At 40.7% G+C, this 24,292-nt stretch overlaps 2 long non-coding RNA genes across 3 annotated transcripts; one reads left to right on the forward strand and one right to left on the reverse strand.

The window, feature by feature from the left end:
- Positions 1 to 505: 505 nt before the first annotated feature.
- On the forward strand, positions 506 to 1,616 carry LOC138923156 (uncharacterized). Its single transcript, XR_011436380.1, has 2 exons — positions 506 to 668; positions 1,230 to 1,616. It is a non-coding gene; the product is annotated as an uncharacterized lncRNA (long non-coding RNA).
- Positions 1,003 to 8,206, reverse strand: LOC138923155 (uncharacterized). Of its 2 annotated transcripts, none has more exons than XR_011436379.1 (3): positions 7,803 to 8,206; positions 6,525 to 6,907; positions 1,003 to 5,964 (listed from the first exon to the last, which is right to left on the reverse strand). It is a non-coding gene; the product is annotated as an uncharacterized lncRNA (long non-coding RNA). The 2 variants fall into 2 exon arrangements; XR_011436378.1 differs by having other exon boundaries at positions 1,003 to 5,606; positions 5,715 to 6,907.
- Positions 8,207 to 24,292: the final 16,086 nt, after the last annotated feature.

The following is a 24,292-nucleotide window of genomic DNA, read 5'->3' on the forward strand; positions in this document are numbered from 1 at the left end:
TCCAAGGGGTGCCAGGGACGTGGCTTTCATCCTCTTTGCTCCACACTCTCCAGCCAAGGACTAGTTTCCCACAACACATAAGCCTAGTCTCAGCTCACCAAGCCCAGTGAGAGCCCCGGACGTCTTCTAAGAGAAGGGTTTAAATACATTTCACGTGACAGTCTCTGAGTGCTACATCAGGAGGGATGTTAAGGTGAGAAAGCTTAATTAATATTCAAGTCTTGTGCTTATTCCTCTATAATTGTTCCCCTACAAGTATCATATGAAAACCCAGTTGAAGAAGCATTTTGTGGCACTGACCAGGTGTATTAGTTTCCACTGGCTGCTGTAACAAATTATCACAAACTGGGTGTCTTAAAACAAGAGAAATGGATTCTCTTACAGCACTCTGGGCCAGACGTCTGAAATCAAGGTGTTGGCTGGGACACACTGCCTCTGAGGGCTCTAGGGGACAGTCTGTTCCTTGCCTCTATGTGTTCCTCAGCTTGTGGCCACATCACTCCAATCTCTGCCTCCTTGACCACGTTGCCTTCTACTCTTCCGTCTCAGAACTCTACCTCTTTCTCATAAGGATACATCTGATTGTATTTAAGCCTAACCCAGATGACCCAGGATAACTTCCTCCTCACAAGATCCTTAACTTCATCACCGTTTTTTTGCCATACAAGGTAATAGTCAGTCTTTTGCCATATTAGGTAACATTTACAGGTTCCAGGGGTGAGGACATGGATGTATCTTTTGGGAGCCACCAGCTTGCCCACACCATTAGGTGTAAGTTACTTTGTCCTATCACTTTTTGAAGATGTTAATATTATTGAAAAGGCCATTGTATGCTAGAGCTGGGAAGCCACTGAGAAAGCAGCTGAAGAAGCCTGAGCTCAGAGAGGTTGTCACTTGCCAAAGTTTACCTGGTAGTAGAACCGGAACCAGAGGGAGGACTCCAGCCTTCTGGTCCTGGGAGCTTCAGTTTCATATCATGCAATAATTCCAGGAGAAATATTACATATGTATGCATTTAGTTAAAAAAATGAATCCCTGTATTGAGTTTGTGTGGGTGACAAGATGACAAAGCAAGGCTGAAGCCATTTCATTTATTATCATCCCTTTGTTATCAATGAGGATAAAATGAAAATGGCTAAATATCTCACTCTGTGGTACTTAAGAGTGATGTGAGCAAATTTCACAGCATAAATTTGCACGAAGAGCAGAGCCTATTGTTTTCATTGCAGAGAGCATGGAGGGGCTCAGAAATGGACCAAGAAAGGCTTGGATCACAGTTCTTCCACTTCAATGGTGGATCGCCAGTAAGACGATTGACATCATCTGCAAATGGAGAAAATACCCACCCCGGTGGATTGCAATGAGACTTAAACATAAAAAAGCACCAAGCGCAGAGACTGACACGTGGCCGACTCTTGATCAGCAATGGCACTATTATTAGCATCCCTATATTGATACATGGGGGGAAGCTAAGGGCCCTCTAAACAAATTGTGTATGTCTATCTGAAAATGACAAGAAAAACATAAGGCCAGATCTGAAAAAGACAAGAAAAACATGAGAAAATACTTGGAGACTCATTTTAACAAAGGTTTTTTTTTTTTTTTTTTTTTTTTTTTTACCAAATCATAAAATTTGGCTGGCTATTTCTGGGACTAAAGTTATTTTCAAACTTCATAGGTCTTAAGTACTCTTGGGTCGTATTTCAGTCTACAAAAAAATGCAATATACTTATTTATGTCAACAAAATTTCATTAAACACTTAGCATGTGCAAAGAATTATGCTGGAATTTACAAGTGCCAGTTTTAAAATTATATTGAAGGCAAAGAGCCATTTGGCCAAATAAGTAAGGGTTCTAAATGTACCCAGACATTTAAGGATAGAACAACTTTAAAAAAATTGTGGAGCCCATGACGTCCATGGAAGTTTCTCTTTCTGCTTTTGCCTGCAATGGGATAAGGCAAGAATCATTATATTAAATAAAATAGTCACAGGATCAGATGAGAAGCGTAGCCTAATGACCACTGTATAACTTAACATAGTAAAAAAATAAATATAGTTTGATATTCAAAATACGGTATGAAAATCAAAACAGAACAAAACTGGAAATAATTGAATTCATTTCAAAAGAAGCCATATGAGGTAACAGAGAGCACAGCTTTGAAGTCAGACATAGCTGGGCTGGAATTCCGGTTCTGTTCCTCACTGATAAGACTGAGGACAAGTGACTTCTCTTTCCTGAGCCTCAATTTCCTCATGAGTAAAATGGGGATGAGAATGACTGCTTCACAGGATTGCTGTGAAGATAAAGCAGTGCTGAGGATTAGGTTTAGTGAGTATCTGGTACACGGTCGGTGCTCTGTGGATGCTGAAAAGAGTCATTAGCAGAGTTGACGTCATTGAGAGAAGCATCGGTCAATATTTGCATCTGAATAAAAAGAAGCATCCATCCTTATCCTTTGAGGTCCTATTTTGTTTGTGTTAGTCAAGATATATTGTTACCAACTAGCAGGGTGTGTTTCACTGTTCATTTATTTCCTTCACATATTCATTTCATACATCCACAGAAGGGCATATAGACTCAGACTCTTAGCTTCCCATGTACCACAACTCTGCACTGAAAAGCATACTCATCTAAATGTTAGGTCAAAGTACCCAGATATAGCTCTCCTCCTCCGACATCCTTCCATTTTATGCCCAAAAAAGACTCAGCCTGCCTTATTGTTCACTGTAAACCCTGGCAAGAAGTTCAGCATTTTCTTGGAGGAAACATCTTCTTTCCTTTTCAGAGTTTGAATTTTATAGAGGACAGCCCAAATGTTCAATACAATAGTGTTAGGTATTTTTTCTGATAGGACCTACATTCCCAAGTGTGAGCTAAGCCATATTTCCCCATGGTCCTTGGACTGGAACAGAATCAATAAATCAATAAATCTCACTTTGACCTATTCACTATAATTACTCCTTTCATGAAAACTTACGCTAAAGTTATTAAAAAGGAAAAAGCTGGTGGACCTGAAGTAGAGTTTCATCCATTCAGTTTTCATAATTGATACTAATAAGAATTAGTAGCTTGTTTGTTTTTGTGGGCAAAGTTCAAGGGAGAAATGAGTGCACTCAGGTCATAATGAAATGGGATTTTTTTTTTTATTTACCCCTGGCCCTTTGCTCTGGATAAAGGAAAAACAAATTGCCACTGCCTTCATTCTATCTCAAAGGTTGATGTACTGGCCAAGAACTCTGCCTAAGAATATGAACTGGAGCAAATTAAAGAGGAAAGCAAAATTGCAAAGCTTCTGTTAATGTTCTGTCTTGCTAAGGGTGTAGAATCTTTGGCCCAGGAGAGCACTTCCATAGGTTTTGTTTGATGCTTGAAAGTTTGGAAGGAGATGGTTGATACAAAGGCCCAAATTTCATTAGATAATAAGATGAAAAACAACAACCACCACAACTAAGAGATGTTCCTCAGCAGTAGATAGGAAGGAAGCTTTGAAGAGGTGGTTTCTCTGATCTGGAAAGAGAGGGAGCAGGCTCTGGCAACATGGCAGCCTGTTAAGCAGATCCTGAGGAGGGAGATGGTCAATGAGACATCCCTAGTGACAGGGATGACAAAGGGTCTTTCAAGAAAAAGCGATGACTACTATTTAATTTTCAGTGATATCTTGTCGTGCATGAGATTGTCATCTTCTCTAATGTTATCAACCTTCTGTGAACGTCTACATTATGCAGCAGCCTGGAGTTTGTGGTGCTCTGGAGAATAAAGAAAGGATAGCGACCGTAGAGGAGGTGAAGTAGAGGGAGAGAGGACGGCACCAGGATGCAGGATGAGAATTCAATGGGAAGAAGAATCAGGAGTGGAAATCTAGTACATTTCAGTTACACAGCATTCCCGATAAATATTCGTTGCATGAATGAATCGACCTCTGGAAATATTGGGATAGAAATGCTTGACTTCCAAGAGCCTGCAGTATTAGAGGTGTGTCAAGTCATTTTATTTAGACATTAATAAAAAGAATGCTCTCAGAAGCTTGTAGGAGTTGGGGACATCCAGGCTCAAATTGTTGAGACCTAGATATTGGAAAATGATCCATTTGAAGAGGATGCTTTAAGGTTGAGGATGAGAAGTTGAGGCTGCTGATTCTAGAGAACTGTGTTTTGTATTTCTGCATCTTGCTTGTGTTTCTGGGAGGGAGATATGGGAAAATGTTCTTAGATGTTTCTTTAAACTCTGGATTACATTGGAAGTAGAGAAGCCCAGTTCCATTAGTGAGAAAAAATATTCAATGACATTTCATTTCTCTCACAGAATATAAAATGTTATGACAAAAAAAGTTATCTTGTGAGCCCTAGGATAGGGTAGACAAGAGTCATAAAATCTCCTAGCCTTGGAGTCTCGGACTTTGGGCAGGGCATCTGTTTAAAATCATAGGGGCATTCTACTAAACCATCCAAGGGAGGCGAACAAGGGAAAAACAACTGGTTTGCCAGTCCAACTTCTTGATGTTGAAAGCATATACGAAGCTGCCATTTTTGCTCTCTATCCTGGAACTCTGGCATTTAGCCAACCTCAAACCAAAGTCACAAGAGAATAATGGCATTATGTTCTTTGATGAAATGAACATGGTCTTCCAAAATTAGCAAACATAGTATTCTCCACTAAAATTCCCTCAAAATAAAATATATGGTGGGTGAAATGAATTAATAGCTGATAGTACTTATTCTTAAACTCCTAGATTTGAGGAATATAACTGCCTATTTTTACTTCTCAAAACATTTTGCATTTTAGAATAACCCCATTTCGGACTACGCTCATCTGAAACCCAGAAGCCCAGAGGAAAGAAAACAAGAACGTCCCTTAGCTCTTGGGTTCTCAATGAGGGGCACTTTTGTCCACCAGGGAACACTTGGCAACGTCTGGAGATTTTTTTGGTTGTCACAACTTGGAGGGGTGGTGCTAGTGGCATTTAATGGGTAGAAGCTAGGGATGCTGCTAAATATCCCTCAAGGCACAGGACATCCCCCGACAACAGAGAATTGTCCAGCCCCAAATGTGAATAATGCCAAGGTTGAGAAATCCTGCCTTAGTACTCAAGGCTTGAGGTGCTTCCAATCACCCTTCTTTTAACAGCAAGCACTTACTGAAGCTTACTGTGTATCCAGTGTATCCTGGGGACTGTGAGTTCAGAAGTCTGCTCTGGAGGACTTGCCAGTCCATTCAAGGTCAAAACTGAGCCAAGTACAACAAGGAAAACGTGTTAGCAAAGGCATATATGATGCCTTTCGGCAACACAGGAGAGGGAAAGAGTAATCGACAATGAGAAGTGGTTAAGCGTTTCCAAGGATTGAATTGTCATCCTTTGTTAATTTATTCACTTAACAAAATTTATTAAACAACCAAGATGTGCCAAGCTTTGTGCTGTCTGGAGATAACGATGTTCTGTGACTCCTTGATTGGTGGTTTTGGATGAAGCCAATCCTTTGAAAACTCATTTGATTGAAAACCCTTCCTCTATCCAGATAGATTTGAGGTGTTTTTCCTTGTGCACAAGTAGTAATATTTCAAACTGATTTCCTCGTCTCCTGGGTTCCTTGGATTTGCCTGAGAGACTGCCCAGGGTGGGAGGCCATAAAGGGGGGGGCATGTTAATATGACGGACTTCAGCTTCTCCCATCCCTACCTCTGCCCCTCTTCAACAAAGCAGTTCCGTTTCTTACCTGTGTACATATAATGAAGTACTTTAAAGGATCCTTTTTTTAAAAGTTTAAAAATCATTGGCTTAAGGAATTCACATTGCCATGGTAGAAACGAAGATAACACTGACATGAGGTTTTAAGGACAACATGGTATAACAGGAGGAATATTACACAGGCAATAAGAAGCCCAGGTTCTAGTCCAACTCTGCTCTTTATAAGTTGACTGACCTTGGGCAAGGAGCTTCATCTTGCCAGGCCTCAGATTCTTCATCTGCAAAAGGCAATGATTATTTTAAATTATCTCTGAGGCAGCTTTCAGTTATAAGATGCTATTGTGTAATTATATGATAATTCTGATAAAATAAACAGGAAGAGAAAGCATTTGCATATGACAAGGCAAATAAAATCCTTAACCTAAAGGTTAGTTGGCATTGTCATTTAGTCCTATTCTATGAAAATGGAAACTTCAAATTTGAATCCAAGTAGTAAGCTGGTATACAGAAAGTGAAACTTCCTAGTGTTCCATTCAAGGTCTGAGAAACATCCTTAGATCTTTCGTTGGTCTCACTTAACACACAAAGCAGAAAAAAAATCACTGCTCTCAAGATGACATGTAAATATTGAAGAGCAATGGAAGATATTTATAAGAGAACTCTGCATTTAACGTACAGAGTATACGGTTCAGTGGTTTCATCCAGGCATCTGGCAAAACACCAGATGCACAACACAGTCGGCCCTCTTTTGCTGGTGATCTGGCCTACCCAGGAGAAGCTACTGAAGGGCAACAATCAAGCAGGAGAGAAGGAGAGCCTTATTTCCCTTTTCCTTTACCTTAACAGGCTGCACGACCTCCTTAAGTCACACAACTCTGCTTGCAACTGTGCTGGCTTTAACTCATCAGATGAGCGTGTTTCTGATAACAAGAACTATCACTCCTTTCATTCATCCACTCGTTCAACAGAGATTTATTGAACTGCTATGTGCCCCAGAGGTTAGGTGCCCTCTTGTTCTTACTACCAACCCCTCAAGATGAAGATGGTTCCAAAATGATGACCAGTGACCCTTCCTGCGATCTGCATTGTCCAGAAGCATTCTATTTTCTGAAACCACAAATCACCGAACCATAGCATTGCAATTTTCCCTTTTTATGTTTTATAACTCCATGAAGTCACGTCTCCCCTGGGCTATCGGAACAGTTCAGCTGAGCCTGAAACCTACCAAGAGAGAAGAAATTAGAAAAAGAGGGGAGAGTTAATGGCAAAACCTATTAGCATGGCGCCACCCCTACAGGACCAACAGGTTCTGTGATATCCTTACAGGCTTGGTTAGTGAGGCATGCTTCCCTGGGGAGGTGCTGGGACGGCCAGTCTCTCTAAAGGACCCGCCAGGCCAAACTTCCTGGAGAAAAACCCACTATCCATAAAACACATTTTGAGTAACACCAAAGTGCACAGTGACCCTTAGCTTTCTTCTTCTGAACAAATTGTTTAAAGACCAAGATGTGTTGGGGAGATACCGGGCACTGGAGAATTAGCAGCAGGTGCTATTTATAGAGCCACTGGGCTCTGCAGAGTTCCCTCTGCCCAGGGAAAGCCATTAATCTTCTCCAGCAAAAGAAAAAAGAAGTAATAAACTTAATAATGATTTAGAGTAAAGGAGGGAGGAACGCACTGAGGCTAATACTAAGGTGGATCTAAGCCAAGAGATTAGTTTCTCCCTGTGGAAAACAGCACGCGCACATGCACACACATGCACACACGCACATGCATGCACACACACACACTCAAACATGCAGGCAAGCCCGTTCCCTCCCATCTCCCTAAACCCACTGCTCCTATTCAGCCTCTCAAAAGAAGCAGTTAAATGGCTTTTCTTTTTCTGAGGCTGACAGACATATGTCTCCAAATTACACACTGCTATAAAGAATACTGTCTAGATATGCTGCACTTAAAACAGGAAAGCCAAGGCATCCAGGGCTTATTAAATCCCACAGTCTTGTTGCTTACTGTGCCCAATAAACAAAATGGAATGAATTAATTCCTAGTCGATTACCAAGAAAATGCCAAGATGTATTTAAAAACATTTATATTTCAGCACAGTTTAACTCACGTTCCAGTGTGAAGACCTCGTATGTCACAAGAAGCTTGAGAAAAAGGTTTCTGTTTTCATACACAAGAGATTTGGCCAGGTATATGAGCATTAAAGCTTCTATCCAATAAAGGGTCTTTTGCATTAAGAAATTCCCTTTTTTTGTAAAGTTCTCGTGAACTGCAAACATAAATTAAGATGAGCAAGATACACAAAGAGAGAACTTTTTTTTCCAAAAAGATGCTTAAAAATAAACACACTTCCAAAGGAAGTGACTGTCCTCATTTAAGTCTTTAATGTTCTCAGAGTGCCAGTTAGTGGGAAGTATTTTCATTGCAAACAATTCTGCCTTTTTAAATGTTAAGTATCCTTTATTCCTGGACACCAACCAGAGACAATAGAAAGAAAGAGAGACCTGGGCATCCAGGCAGAAAACAGGCCTTGTAACGCAGCCAAAATGAATTTAGAATTCTTGAGCAATACAATGTTAAGGCAGGAGTGTTGAGCAGAACTGTGTAATGAACTCCAAGTGGCTGCCTTTCAGATCTCAAGAGCTGAAACTGACTTGACGCCGGGGACCGTTGCTTCCCCCGCTCAAGTATTCAAGTGACTATGGCACCCGAGAATAACAATGAGAAAGGCACAAAGACCACCACTTCAGCGCGGTGTTCACGGATGGAGACGGGCCAAATGGGCAGAGGCAACAGACCCCAAAAGCACTTTGTGTGTAACAGTTGTTAAAATTTGACATAGCCTAAATGTCACAAAAAAAAAATCAGGGATGGATGGCCATCGAGTAAGTTCGTGTCACTTTGGGGAAGCTCTTTGATGCAAGAATGCTAGATACTTCACATTAATATCACATAAGAAGGAGAAGAGTATATCACAGGACTTTAAGTAAAACTTCTCTTATTAGACATGAAATTGTCATGTTGACTAAATCGTTAGTTATATGAAAAACATGTCATGATTTATTTATGTTAATAATGCCTATTCTCTCAGTTATTGTTCGTCATGACAAAGCTGTAAAGTACACATGGCAGGCATTGTTATCTTTACTCTGCAAAAAGGAAGCTGTAGTGTAGAGAACTGATTGTTCCGTGTGAATAGGATGCTAATAGCCCCCATGCTGGAACCTGGGTGTCCTGCTCTCTATTTTACTGATCATTATGCCATAGCAAATTTCACATAGAGCACAAAGTCTCCAAATGAGTCTAAATGTCTCTAAATGCAGTTATGGTGTCATTGGGTCAACTGGTTGGAACACGGTGCTGATAAGTCAAAGACAATACCAACTGTAGGCCATACTGTAAAAAGGAGCAACTCGTCTTGCTCAGTTTCATGGCCACAAACCACATCCCTAACTCTATTCAGCTACTTCACAAATATATACTTGGGATCAAAAGTATTTGAAATAAAGCAAGAGGATGGATAGAGAGATCAGCAGAGATTTCTTATCATAAATGGGGGAAGAAAAAAAAAATCAAGATAATTTTGAATTACTTGTAAGTCAATGACGAGTTTTCATAATAAAAGACATTACATCACCATAAGGTCACAAAAATAAAATTAATTTAGTTTTCTACCCGTATGGGAGAACAGAATACCACACCAATAGCATAGTCCTCGCCTCCTGTTACCGCCAAGACTTTCATACTTAACTCATTCTCCAAACACAATTACCCTGATACTTTGTACAATCATAACCCAAAGGATAGAACTCAGATAAGGCAGAATTGCCTTTGTTCCCATTGAAGGCAGTTTAGAACTTTCTCCTTATAAGAGTTTCAACAATTATAAGGACCCGTGGCTCAATTTCACAGATGACATTATGGTGAGACTCCATCAATGGCTAGTCCACAGTGCCATCGGCATCACATTACGGTTTTTTTTTCTGACAATTTCTTTATTTTCTGTGTAATGGCCAATGCCTCTAATTTACATTTCCCACTTTTGGCAAATGCCCTTTAAAAAACTTGCTGACTAAATAGAAATGTTCCAGAAACTAGTTAATAAAGGTAAGAAGCATTCCCATTTTTACTTCCTCTCATACAGGATGATGTTTCTGAACACGCTTTTTCAAGGCTATGAACAGACCATACCCAACTTCCATCATGTGAGTTTCATCCTGTGGAAGTTTGTTTTGATGGCTCCTCCATCGTGAACGTAATTCAGAGCAACATGCATTTTTTACCTACTCAGGTTTGTACGATGCAGGATTTTATCAGAGGGAGAGAGGAAGAGGGGAGAGGGCCGAAACAGTGCCATACTCTGGATATGAGAATAATATGGAATTTCAGAATATCTGTATTCTAGAAGAAAACTCCGGTGATGGCTCAAAATAGCAACATGAAGTATGGAACCCTGAGAGCCCACTTTTATTTTTTTTTTAAAGATTTTATTTTTTCCTTTTTCTCCCCAAAGCCCCCCAGTACATAGTTGTATATTCTTCGTTGTGGGTCCTTCTAGTTGCGGCATGTGGGACGCTGCCTCAGCGTGGTTTGATGAGCAGTGCCATGTCCGTGCCCAGGATTCGAACCAACGAAACACTGGGCCACCTGCAGCGGAGCGCGTGAACTTAACCACTCGGCCACGGGGCCAGCCCCCTGAGAGCCCGCTTTTTAAATGTCTTCTCTCTTCCTGGATTACAGACCTAGTTAGAGACAGTGAGCAGATTAACCTCTATAGTCTGCTCTAAATTAGGTCCTTGGCTACTACTCAATATTACATCAATAAGGTTTTATGATAGTATCAAATGAATAATGCTTTGTGTCAAAGTTTTCCCATTTATTTTTCAGAGATTCCCTGCCATTGATTACAGGGAAAAAAACTAGCCCTGCTGATTTGTGTTTCTGGTAGTCATTTCTGTAGATACTGTAGGGTCCCTAGGCAGTGCATGAACATGTTACTACTAAAAACAGGCAGTAGGGACCCTACTAAGAGGATTCAACCTGAAGGGAAGAAGACAAGCTAAGAATCTGAGTTTCGTGTCAAAAGAATGGGTGAAATCAAACACATTTAATTCTCTCTTTGTTTAATCTCACAGATTGTGCCATTTCCACATATACATATCAACATTTGTTTTAGGTGAAAATAAGCAAAAACAGCAAATTTACATATGGCTATCCAACATTGTAGTTAAGATATGCCCCATGGAAAGGTGTTTTTTTCATAAGATCTGTGAATAATACTATAAAATAAATCCTTACACTGAAAATAGCCTGTTTTTCTTAAAATACAGGAAAGTTCATGGTCTAGATGGCTTTTAAAACTCATCTCTGGGTTGTCATTGAGAGTTTGACAGGAGGAAGATGCGCACCCCTCACAGAGAGTGTAGCCAACTTCAACACCCCTTAGGAAGCTGTCGGTCCACCCACAGCACCCATGAAGGTGGAGATGGCGTCCGGGAGGCGAAGTCCTCCATGTAACACGGCTACTGAGAAGGTAAGAAATAATCCATGTGGCAAGGAGGTGACCCACGTTGTTCCACTTCGCTTTCCCAGCCTGCAGTACCAACCAGAAGAACAGGAATGGTGGCACCAGCCTGACAACACCAGCATACTTTACCATGCGCCCCCAAGCAGGTGGATGAGTGCCTCCTTGACAGGTTGATTAATCAGTAATTCAGGGAGATCAAAATCACAAAATTAAAAGACAAAGTTCAATTAGATCCTTTAACAGAAGGAATGTCCTAATTGCCACCGTGCCCAGGACAGGATATGAAGGCAGTGTGAAAGGCAGGCAGGCCACTCCTTCCCTCACCTGGCGGAAGCGATTTAGCAAGTCGCTTTCCAGCGAAGCCCGAAAGGTTCCCCACCCCAAACCCCCAAAAGATGCAGTCCACCAGACTCTTCCTCTTGCTGCCAAGTAAGGCTGCCGTGCCGGCAAACTGCTAGGATTTACTTCCCTAAGAATTGTCAGACAGACATATCAAAATTCTCACACTGCATCCTAATGGACACACGAAGATTCATAATTTGGCAACAGTCTCGGGTCCTGCTTGACACTCATCAATGGCCGATTCGTGAAAGCAGGACTGCTCCCGCAAATGGTATCCAGTTCCGTGCGAAGAGTGACAACATTCACACAGTACCCCATCCGGCTGTCCTGAATTTCATGACAGCCTCACACCAAGACGGCTCCGATGCCTGATCCTGGAGCTAAGGACACGCTGTATCCAGTCCGAGGCCCTGAGCTGCAGTGTCTTGTTGGCACCCACACGGTGGCCACTGCTCTGGCACAGGTCTCTGCCTCACGCTCTGGAACTGCATCCTCAGACCAGAACACAGTGAAGCCATTTAGGCAACTGCTCCGCTCTCAGGCAGCGTTCAAAAGATGGGAGCTGGATTCTGAACCTTCCTCAGCATGTATTTACCTCTGGCTAATGACGACGCTTTTGTGACTATTAGTAGAGACGTTATCTCAACAGCTTTCAACTTGGCTTGATGAATCATGTAGAATGTTTACTTGGGCTTTTTACATTCTACTCTGAATAATATTGAGTCTCTCGTATGTGTTGCTTAAATATGCTTAGCTTTCTCAGTGATGTCACATGAAGCATGTTTTAAAAAAATGTTTTCATCTCACAACTACATTCTGCTGGGACAAGCCAGATGCTTATTTGCTTCTGTCCCCTTGCAGGTGTTTTGAACGAGAAACCAGAGTTGATGCTACAACTTAACTAAGTAAAGCCGGTGAGGTATTACTGGATTACCTTACACCCAGTAAACAGCATCATATTTGTTTTCCCTACCTTTAAGAGGACATTTACTCCAATTTTTTTCTTAGGCAAGATTATCTCATCATTTTATAATTTCTGGGGAATGTAGAAAACTCCAAGGCCATTCTGTTAAATGCTATATTACCGCTTCCAGATGAGGAAACTGAGGACCTATTTGTTAAAGGATCACAGTGGCAGAGCCAGGTAGGGTCGTATGGAAATTCATTGTCCATGTATTAAAACCCAGTTGAATGTGAGTCCCTCCTCACTGAGATGAGACCAGAGCCTAGCACCCCATCAGCCTGACCCAAAAGAGAGAGTTGGATTGGCTGATAAGAATTTCAGTGCAGTCATCATACGAAAACCACAGTCGTACAAGGCAAACTCTTCATGGGCACATTTCCCTATGCTGGATATTATTTTTATCTCCTGTTTTTCATCTTCATCACTTCCCTAACTCAGTTGCTTTCAGTGTCTTTTGGAATTAAGCGACTTTTGTAATTAGACAATGAGAGATGATAAAAAAAGAATCAGAAGGAGTAGATCTTAAAAATTCTCATCATAAGAAAAAAATATGTAACTATGGGCGATGATGGATGTTAACTAGACTTATTGTGGTGATCATTTTGCAGTGTATACATATATCAAATCATTAGATTGTACACCTAAAACTAAGACAATGTTATATGTCAATTATACCTCAATAAAAAAATCAGGAATGAACTAAGGAAGTCCAAAAATTGCAGTCCTCTAAATTAAAAAATACATATATGTGTGTGTGTGTGTGTGTGTGTATGTATGGATGTATATGTGTATATATGTATATGAATTAACAAGTCAATAATGGGAGTGTCACATTTGTCTTTTTAAATAATTTTCATGGCTTATTAGCAATTGAAACATTAGCACAAATGAATACACTTAGCACAGTCTGCCAAATTTAGGTGCATTTGGGGTGTGGGATCTCTGTAAGTCTATATGGTGAATGTACTTGGGATATTTCACAGCAATGTAAAGAGCACAGCTCTAGTTCTCTGCATAGAACTGTAGCTGCTTGAGCTGACGCGCCCTCACACCCAATTTCGTGCCACGTCCTGCTCTCCACCCTACCCAACAACGTCTGCGAGATGCTGTTTGTAAATTTGCATAAAACAAACATAATACTTAAGAAAACTGAGCAATAACGTATATGATATTAATATACAATATTATACAAAACATACAATAATAATGTCAAACGGAAAGCCTGGTTGCAAAAGAGAAAAGTAACAGAACTTATGTGGCCTTCATAGCGGGATTATAAGCTGCCCTTAAGCGACACCTGGTGATCCTACACCCCCAAATCTCTTTGCATTTCACAGATGTTTCATGATCGTTGGCCTTTAAGGGCGCTTAGTCTTTCGGCAGTGGGAGCCCTGCAGACCCAACACAATGATTTGCCAGAAAGGAGGGGTGAGGTTTTTCTGGTGAGAGGAGTTTTGTTCCAAAGGGAAAAATCCCTGCAGATACATTGATTGGATATTTGAAAACTATTCAACGATTAGCTTATACTGTGCTTAAAGTGGAATCGGGAAGGTCCTCCCTGCCTAAATGTGTTAAGACTGAGTGTCTCTGGGGGAAAAAAAGGAAGAAAAAGAAATTCTCATTTTTATTTGTCTCGTCAATCGACAAATCAGTAGCAGGTGCTGGATGATGGATTTCTCTTTGCAGTATTGTTGCTCAGGTATAATTGCTGACGTCTTTCAAACAGAATACATGTCAGTGAAAACATAAATAGGTAACCATCATAGCTAGTCAAGGAGGATTCTAGGGGAGTCTTTTCAAATGACCTTACCTCAAATATCATCTTTTACTGACATCTGAGCGCTCTCTCAGCACAGAGAGCAGCTCCCTGTATTGAAAGGCTATAACTGTTCTGTGACAGAACAATCGATCTTCCTTTCTGATATGACTTCACATAACACACCGAGATTCACAACCCACATCCGTCAATACAAAGTGATTTTTAAAGAGCTCAGATTGGAGTCATTTGTGGGCCACATACGTGCATAAATATCCGTCATTGATTTTTTTATTCCTAAGACTAAAAAATAATAAGCACATCGTAATAAGATTAACTTCTTTGTTTGATGAAAAGTTTTCCTACTTTATACCGTGTCATGTTCTTTTCAAGCTGAAAATACTGGTAACTACCAACCCCCTGGGAAGAGTGGACACAGGGATGTGGATTTCCCGCTTGGATTTTAATAATTGCGTATTCATGGAAATTACTATTCTATTTTTTTAATTAAAGAACCTTGCCGTCAAAATGCTCTCCTGCGCGTCGTTTTGAGATAGGTAGCACGAACCCAGTTCGAGATGGAAAGAGGCCGCACAATGCGCTTATTAAGGTACTTCCCTGGCGGACCACTGCGGAATATCATAAAGGGTGACTCGTCACATCTGCATCAAGTTATGAAAAAAGTACGGCTTGTTAACCTGCTGTTTGGAAACCAGAACACTTTTATCAGTTCATATAATTGCTAACCCCTTATTCACTGCTCAACACTGCAGAGTTCTTTGCCTCCTAAGATCCCACTAATTGCTGACAGATTTGATTTCTCCCTGACAGCAGGAGTCCTGTTTCTGGCCTTTACATCAAGTAATTGCTTTATTTTTCTCCCTCTGCTCTAAAAAACGGAATTCCCTTCTCCCCTGCTTGAACTCCTTTAATGGCTTCTTTCTCTGTTATTAAATCCTTGCCATTTAAATCACATTTAGCGATGTTTTGAATAACTGATTCCAATTACTAAAGCTCTTACCAAGAAGCAGCTGAAAACGCAAGTCATTACTTGCCCACAGACAAGCGGCTCTACCTTGCAGCCAAGTCTCGGGTGAACTGTATTGTGTTTCTCCTCAGTATGGGGCAATTTATACGCACAGGAGGCTGATGTTCAGCAAATAGACAGCCGCCGGAGCTCTCCTGCACTATCATTTGGGCATAATAGATATTAGACTTTATATTTATTTTATAAATAGCCCAATTCCTGAAAGAAATCATTCCCTTCTTCCCATAGTGGCCGGGGTAGGTCACTTGGAACAACAGTAGAGATGAGCAGCTGACCGCTCCATGACCCACCGTGAGGCTGGTTGCTCTTCAAAGGTCTAGCCCAACCCACGGCTGCGGGCCCCAACAAAACAGCGGACCCGAGCGCCAGGCCTGCCAAGCACAGCACTCAGCTGCGTCAGATTTTGCTTTGACAGTCCACAGTTTGTTTTCCCTTGACATTGTGGAGTTAAAAAAAATCTCTGCCATCTTGTCTTCTCCTTCTTCCCACGCTGTTGGGTGTTGCTGTCCTTTTTTGTGTTTTGATTTCCTTGGCAAAGGGACGCATCTGATAAATTTCATGACAGGACCATATTTCTGTTATCAACTCATCATTTCAGGCTTTGGGTAGATCCTGTTTCTCAATCACATGGGATGTAAGATGACCAGAAATTCTACTCTGCTCATTTTGGTAAATCTAATCTGACATACTATTTTGGTCTCACTAATATTGTATATTTTCTTGCTACATTTGTAGTGATGAAACATGATTTTGTTGGGAATGACATTTCACGCAGGAAAGCCTCTGTTACACAAGGTAATTTAGCAGGCGTGGCAGAATTTATACCTTTTCGGCCTTCTTACTTTAAACAATGAGTAACCAATTAATTGTATAAACACATGTATAACGTGTTGAGTTTAAACTGTTCACCATGTAATCTTGACACAGTCTGGCCATCACAGCTACCAGGCATATTTGACTTAACGAACTGACAAATGTGAAGGCGGGCTCATACTTCTCATTTTACTCACTAACTGGATGTCTCAGCTGTGACTGGGGCTAAGGAAGGTTATTACTAATTTCAAACTTGAGATTGTTAGAGAAATGGAAAGGTCTCTCAATTTTATATAGTACGTCTAAATGTGAAAAGAGTTTTGTGTGTGAGGCTGTATTCAAGAGGTTTAATAAATATCGTCACTATTAAAATAAATGATTCATGTGACAGTTAATTCTGCTCTATATTGTACTTGATTTTTCCCTACTTCAGGGGTCCTCCAACAGAGCTATAAGTAAATTCTATACAAAATAGAGTGGTAACTTTTCTTCCTAAAATCATGGACATTTGGTTTCCATCCTTGTGTTGAAGTAGGTAATTTAAGTAGGTAATGTCACTTGAAATCCATTCTTCTATTATTTGACCCTCTTCAAAACGATGACAAAAGCACAAGTTGCTAGAAGAATTTAAGTGAGGTGTCAGAGTGACAGTGTTTCCGAGGCCTCACCCTGCCTGACGTCCCCGTGGCGATGCGGGTGGGGCAGAGGCACACAGAGAGCCGAGCAGCAAATGCACCTGGGATTTTGTCTTTCACAATTTTAAACATTGCCTCTTAAATTATTTATGTTTGATATTTGTGAAAAGTGCTACCTTGGATGGCCCAGAAACACTAGTCTTCTATTTGTATGTGGACAAGGATGCCAGGGGGCCGGCACTGCCCATCCTGGAGACTGTATTATTAACGTGCTTCGAACTTCAACTCCATTATCTCATTCCCCTCATCCAGCCTCAGAACCAGGGTGGTGCTGATTCACCCATAGGGACAAAAACCTTGTTATGATTCTGGGACTATCAGCAGAAATAGTCTAACCTCCCCAGCAACTGTTATAAATTGGTAGCCCTCCATTTCTGCCCAGCACCCTGCCTACCTCTTACCTCCTTATCTGCTCTTTATTGAGAAATTCATTTGCAAAGGAGCTGCCAAAACCTCAGTGCTTCTCTTATGAAGGTTCCCCAAGGAGCTCTGTGGGGCAAACGGTGTACTGCAGGGCTCATCAAGACAGTGCAACTTTTGGGCTCTAAGTATCAACCTCATCAGGTCAGCCTGATGGGGGACAAGGAGAGTCTTATTAGAGCCATTTCAGTGGTGATAAAACAGGATGAATCGTCACTACAATGACAAAGTTGTAATGTACATGAATGGTCCCTATAGTGGTTCAGGGCTCAGACTCAGGAGCCAGACTGCCTGGATTGGAAATCTGCTATTTGTAAGCTGTGTAAGCTTGAGCAAGTCTTTTCAGGTGCCTAGTCTTTCACTCTCTATGTCCTCATCTCCGGTGGGGAGGATTATAATAGCTCTGCCTCATAAGATGGAGGACTGTGTGAATTAAGCCTGGAGAACACTGAGAGCGGTCATGGCATGGTATAGACTTCAAAGTTACAGCTTTCATTAGTCAACCTTAGCACTGCATCTCCCTGATCATCTCTTCTCCCTAAATGGTACTCCCTTCCCCTTTCCTGCTGGAAGCACCCAGTGTCCTCTGCGATATGCTTTTTCCTTCCCTATCAAAACTCATGCTCTAAGACTTTATTTAGCTTAAGGAAGAAAATGACTGATAGGTTATTCTTACCAGGGGTACCTGTGCATTAACAGGGATCTAAAACTAGCATAAAAGAGATAGAAATAGTGTTCTCTCAGATGCCAGCTAAGAGGTTTGTACGTATAGGGGTATAGGAGGGGTCTTTCTAGGGTCCTGAAATCATGCTGTTCTGGGAGGCTGCCTCCTTTGTCTATGTGTTGAAGGTTACCCTGACTGTTGGACACTCCCTGCGGAAAGAGAAAGATGTTCATCCACCACATTATTTTGCTGAACAGCCCTGCCTAGCCCACAGTGCTTTTTGATCTGCCTGTCTGCACCTAGAAAATCCTCTGATGAGAAGGAGATGAAATTGGTGAACTGCTTCCTGGGCATGGAGTCAGCACCATCCTTCCCTTGGTTGAAAAGATGCAACTTGACAGTCAGATCCTACTCATTGGAGTTCATGACAAGGGTAAAGGACAGTTTGCAAAATGCTTTCATTTGCATTTCATCACAACATTTTACAGAGGTTTCATCATTCCATATGGCAAAGTTGCTTTTTGATCCGGCATATCTCCATGGAGTAGTATCAACAAGGATGGAGGAACTTGCATCTTTCTTCAAAACTCAGGCTTCTTTTGAAGACAAGTTTCATGTAAATGTCATTTTGTTTTGTTTAGTCTAGGAGAGGTGCTACGGATCGAGGAAGAGCGGCCATGAAGGAGCCAGTGCATGCTGCCTTTCCTCAGGACAAGGGAGCTGTCCTGCTGGTCTGGGGGAATAGGCCCTGGACTAGGATTCAGAAGACCTGGCTTCCCGCTGGGTGGCCTTGGGCAAGTCCTTTCCTTCTGGCCTGAGTCTCTTTAGTCACAGAGCATTGAACTAAATGATTCCCACAGTCCTTTCCATCTTCAACATTTAATGTTTTGAAATAAATCAGTCTTCTGTTTCTAGGAATCCAGATTTCGCTTGCTTATCCTTTATCACTAGGTAGTCTCCTAGAGAGAGAAGCACACATACTATTATTAAAGAGTAATAAAATATTCTAAAGAATTGTATCAGACTCTGTGTGTGTGTATGTGTGTGTGTGTGTGCGTGTGCACATATGTGTATGGACGTATTCATCCCTAGTTATTCACTCTAAGCTGGCTCCACAAAGACCATCATTGCTTCTCTAGAGCTAACCTTCATAAGATATTTTATTTTATTATTTTATTTTTATTTTTTCAGATTGGCACCTGAGCTAACAACTGTTGCCAATCTTTTTTTTTTTTCTGCTTTATCTCCCCAAATCCCCCCGGTACACAGTTGTATATCCTAGTTGCAGGTCCTTCTAGTTGTGGCACGTGGGACGCCACCTCAAGGTGGCCTGATGACCAATGCCATGTCCGCGCCCAGGATCTAAACCGGGGAAACCCTGGGCCGCCGAAGCGGAGCATGCGAACGTAACCACTCGGCCACGGGGCCGGCCCCGAGATATTTTGAAAGAGCATCCAAGAGGCACTCTGGGCTTATCAGAGTACAGTGCCTCAGAGGTACAGTGTTTCCCTAAATATTTCATGCCATTTATGAGAAGGAAGGAAACTGATAAGGCTATTGCATCCTTACCTCTGCAGTTCTCCAAGGAGATAATTCTGCACAGCTTTCGCATTTGAAATCAGCCTTGGAACTCATCAGGAAGGTACCATTATTTTCTTCCACAGTAAATATTTTTGGCTTGAATTTAAAGAGAGGCCAGACAATAAAATACATTTATTATTTATTAATAATTTATTAATACCATATATTATTATATAATAGCATATGTTATATATAATATATTATGTTATACTTTATTGTATATTATATGTTATATATAACCCATCATAATATATGTAATATAATGTTATTAATAATAATAGTTATAGAGCATCAACATTGACTAGAATAGTTGGGTTCTTGAGAGTTTGTCAGTTCTTTATAACCCGGTAAAACCATCATGAAATTCATTTGGAGCATTTCATCTAACAGATCACATCTGTGCCCTTAATGAATAGTAATTAAAACTCACAGCAGCATTCCCATTAGGTGACAGAGGGTTATTATACACACTTTCTGAAATAGATAGACTTTGGACCATGTCGCCTGCCCTTCTATGTGGGTGTCAGCACTCAGGAAGAAACTGAGACTTAATTCTAATTTTTCCATTTCTGGAGGACTAGGTACTCTTTTCAAAATAACTGGTAAGTCTGAGAATCAAAATTCTGACCTGGTTATTTGCCGCTGTCGCATGGAGTGGTGGAAAAGTACCTGTGGCAGATTCTAGCCCTGGTTCTTTAAGTGTGGTATATTGACCTAGAGTAAGACATTCATCCTCTCTGATCCTCAGTTCCTCATTTGCAGAACGAGAAGTTGGATTAAATCCTGCCCAAGATCACATTTAGCTCTAATAAGCACTGAATTTCTCTCTGCCCCAATACTCCTGGCATCAGTCACTGAGGCCAGCAACATTTTCCTGTAGCCCCTGAGCCACCTGTCCTTGGGAATAGACTCTTTCCATTAAGAAAAACACAAACAGTTGCTGAGGACCTACCCCTTCGCCTCTGAGCTTCAGTTCCTTCTTGTTCGAGGGCTGATGCCTCTTCTCCCACCTTATCTTGCCTGACTCTGCCTGCGTGGATGATGGATCCTCAACTGCCTTCTGTTATTGGCCTCTTCTGGGCAGGCCCCATCTGCTGTCAATTAGCAGGCTCTGACCTACTGTTTCCAGTGAACTTCTTAGCTATGGTGAGACTTCATGGGTCTAAACTCTTTTTGCCTTCCTCATCCTTTCCTTGACTTCCTTGGGCCCTGGTCCAGCTCTTACAGGCTGTTGCTAGTCCCCAAGGTGGCAATGATTTCTCTTAGCAAGATCTGTTTTATTTGGGTTCCTCCAGAATCTGACTCTGAAACAAGGATTCAAATGTGTAGGGAAGTGGGGAAAAGAGATAGGGAGGCAATTCAACCAAAAGCGGAACATTATCAAGCAAGTAAATAACTAGCCCTTAATCCCTACAGGGGACTCTGGAAAACAGAGTTATACTCCTGAAGGGGAAGAGAGCTGGGGTATTTACCAATTACTATCATCATTCAGCTGAAAGGAGAGACTTTTTTTTTTTTCCATTTCTTTTTTTTTTAATTGAGTTAATGATAGGTTACAATCTTGCGAAATTTCAGTTGTACATTAATGTTTGTCATTCGTGTTGTAGCTGCACCACTTCACCCTTTGTGCCCGCCCCCCACCCCACCTTTCCCCTGGTATCCACTAAAGTGTTCTTAGTCCACATTTTTAAATTGCTCATATGAGTGGAGTCATACACAGATTGTTCTTCTATATCTGGCTTCTTTCACTTAACATAATTCCCTCAAGGTCCATCCAAGTTATTGCAAATGGAATGATTTTGTTCTGTTTTGCAGCTGAGTAGTATTCCATTGTATATATGTACCACATCTTCTTTATCCATTCGTCTGTTGATGGGCATTTAGGTTGCTTCCATGTCTTGGCTATTGTAAATAATGCTGCAATGAACATTGGGGTACATAGGACTTTTGGGATTGCTGACTTCAAGCTCTTTGGATATATACCCAGTAGTGGGATGGCTGGATTGTATGGTAGTTCTATTTTTAATTTTTTGAGGAATCTCCATACTGTTTTCCATAGTAGCTGAACCAGTTTGCATTCCCACCAGCAGTGTATGAGGGTTCCTTTTTCTCCACAACCTCTCCAACATTTGTTACTATTAGTTTTAGATATTTTTGTCATTCTAATGGGTGTAAGGTGATATCTTAGTGTAGTTTTGATTTGCATTTCCCTGATGATGAACATCTTTTCATGTGCCTATTGGCCATCCGTATATCTTCTTTGGAGAAATGTCTGTTCATGTCTCCAGCCCATTTTTTGATTGGGTTGTTTGATTTTTTGTTGTTGAGTTGTGAGAGTTCTTTATATATTATGGATATTAAGCCTTTGTCAGATATATGACTTGCAAATATTTTTTTCCCAGTTAGTGGGTTGTTTTTTTGTTTCAATCCTGTTTTCATTTGCCTTGAAGAAGCTCTTTAGTCTGAGGAAGTCCCATTTGTTTATTCTTTCTATTGTTTCCCTTCTCTGAGAAGGCATGGTCTCCGAAAAGATCCTTTTAATACTGATGTCAAAGAGTGTACTGCCTACGTTTTCTTCCAGAAGCCTTATGGTTTCAGGTCTCACCTTAGGTCTTTGATCCATTTTGAGTTTATTTTGGTGAATGGTGAAAAAGAATGGTCAATTTTCATTCTTTTACATGTGGCTTTCCAGTTTTCCCAGCACCATTTGTTGAAAAGACTTTCTTTTCTCCATTGTATGCCCTCAGCTCCTTTGTCGAAGATAAGCTGTCCGTAGATGTGTGGTTTTACTTCTGGGCTTTCAATTCTGTTCCATTGATCTGTGCACCTGTTTTTGTACCAGTAACATGCTGTTTTGATTACTGTAGCTTTGTAGTATGTTTTGAAGTCAGGGGTTGTGATGCCTCCCGTTTTGTTCTTTTTTCTCAGGATTGCTTTAGAAATTCGGGGTCTTTTGTTGCCCCGTATAAATTTTAGGATTCTTTGTTCTAATTCTGTAAAGAATGTCATTGGGATTCTGATTGGGATGGTGTTGAATCTGTAGATTGCTTTAGGTAGAACGGACATTTTAACTATGTTTATTCTTCCAATCCATGTATACGGAATGTCTTTCCATCTCCTTATGTCATCATCCAATTCTCTCAGAAAGGTCTTGTAATTTTCATTATATAGGTCCTTCACTTCCTTAATTAAATTTACCCCAAGGTATTTTATTCTTTTTGTTTCGATTGTGAATGGTATTGTGTTCTTGAGTTCTTTTTCTGTTACTTCGTTATTAGAGTATAAAAATGCTACTGATTTATGCAAATTGATTTTGTACCCTGCAACTTTGCAGTAGTTGTTGATTACTTCTAAGAGTTTTCCAATGGATTCTTTGGGGTTTTCTATATATAAGATCATGTCGTCTGCAAACAGTGAGAGTTTCACTTCTTCCCTCCCTATTTGGATTCCTTTTATTCCTTTTTCTTGCCTGATTGCTCTGGCCAGGACCTCCAGTACTATGTTAAATAAGAGTGGTGATAGAGGGCATCCTTGTCTCATTCCTGTTTTCAGGGGGATGGCATTCAGTTTTTGCCCATTGAGTATAATGTTGGCTATGGGTTTGTCATATATGGCCTTTATTATGTTGAGGTAGTTTCCTTCTATGCCCATTTTGTTCAGAGTTTTTATCATAAATGGCTGTTGGATCTTGTCAAATGCCTTCTCTGCATCTATTGAGATGATCATGTGGTTTTTATTCCTCAGTTTGTTGATGTGGTGTATCACGTTGATTGATCTGCGGATGTTGAACCATCCCTGTGTCCCTGGTATGAATCCCACCTGATCATGATATATGATCCTTTTGATGAATTGCTGAATTCTGGTTGCCAAAATTTTGTTTAGAATTTTTGCATCTATGTTCATCAGTGATATTGGCCTGTAGTTCTCTTTTTCGTGCTGTCCTTGTCAGGTTTTGGTATCAGCGTGATGTTGGCCTCATAGAATGTGTTAGGAAGTGTTCCATCTTCCCTAATTTTTTGGAATAGCTTGAAAAGGATAGGTATTAAATCCTCTCTAAAAGTTTAGTAGAATTCCCCAGGAAAGCCATCTGGTCCTGGGGTTTTATTCTTTGGGATGTTTTTGATTGCTGTTTCAATCTCTTTCCTTGTGATTGGTCTGTTCAAATTGTCTGCTTCTTCTTGAACGAGCTTTGGGAAATTGTAGGAGTCCAAGAATTTATCCATTTCCTCTAGGTTATCCATTCTGTTGGCATATAGTTTTTTGTAGTATTCTCTTATAATCCATTGTATTTCTGCGGAGTCTGTTGTTATTTCTCCTCTTTCATTTCTGATTTTGTTTATTTGAGCTTTCTCCCTTTTTGTCTTTGTAAGCCTGGCTAGGGGTTTGTCAATTTTATTTATCTTCTCAAAAAACCAGCTCTTTGTTTCATTGATCCTTTCTACTGCCTTTTTTGTTTCAATAGCATTTATTTCTGCTCTGATTTTTATTATTTCTCTCCTGCTGACTTTGGGCTTTATTTGTTCTTTTTTCTCTAGTTCACTTAGGTGTAGTTTAAGATTGCTTATTTGGGATTTTTCTTGTTTGTTAAGATGTGCCTGTATTGCGATGAGTTTTCCTCGTAATACAGCTTTTGCTCTATCCCATATGAGTTGGTATGGCATGCTATCATTTTCATTTGTTTTCAGGTATTTTTTTTATTTCTTCTTTAATTTCTTCAATGATCCATTGCTTGTTCAGTAGTGTGTTGTTTAGTCTTGAAGGAGAGTCTTAGTTCTCAGGCACTTTCTGCC

This window comes from Equus caballus, chromosome 1 (assembly GCF_041296265.1).
Source record: "Equus caballus isolate H_3958 breed thoroughbred chromosome 1, TB-T2T, whole genome shotgun sequence".
Taxonomy (NCBI): domain Eukaryota; kingdom Metazoa; phylum Chordata; class Mammalia; order Perissodactyla; family Equidae; genus Equus; species Equus caballus.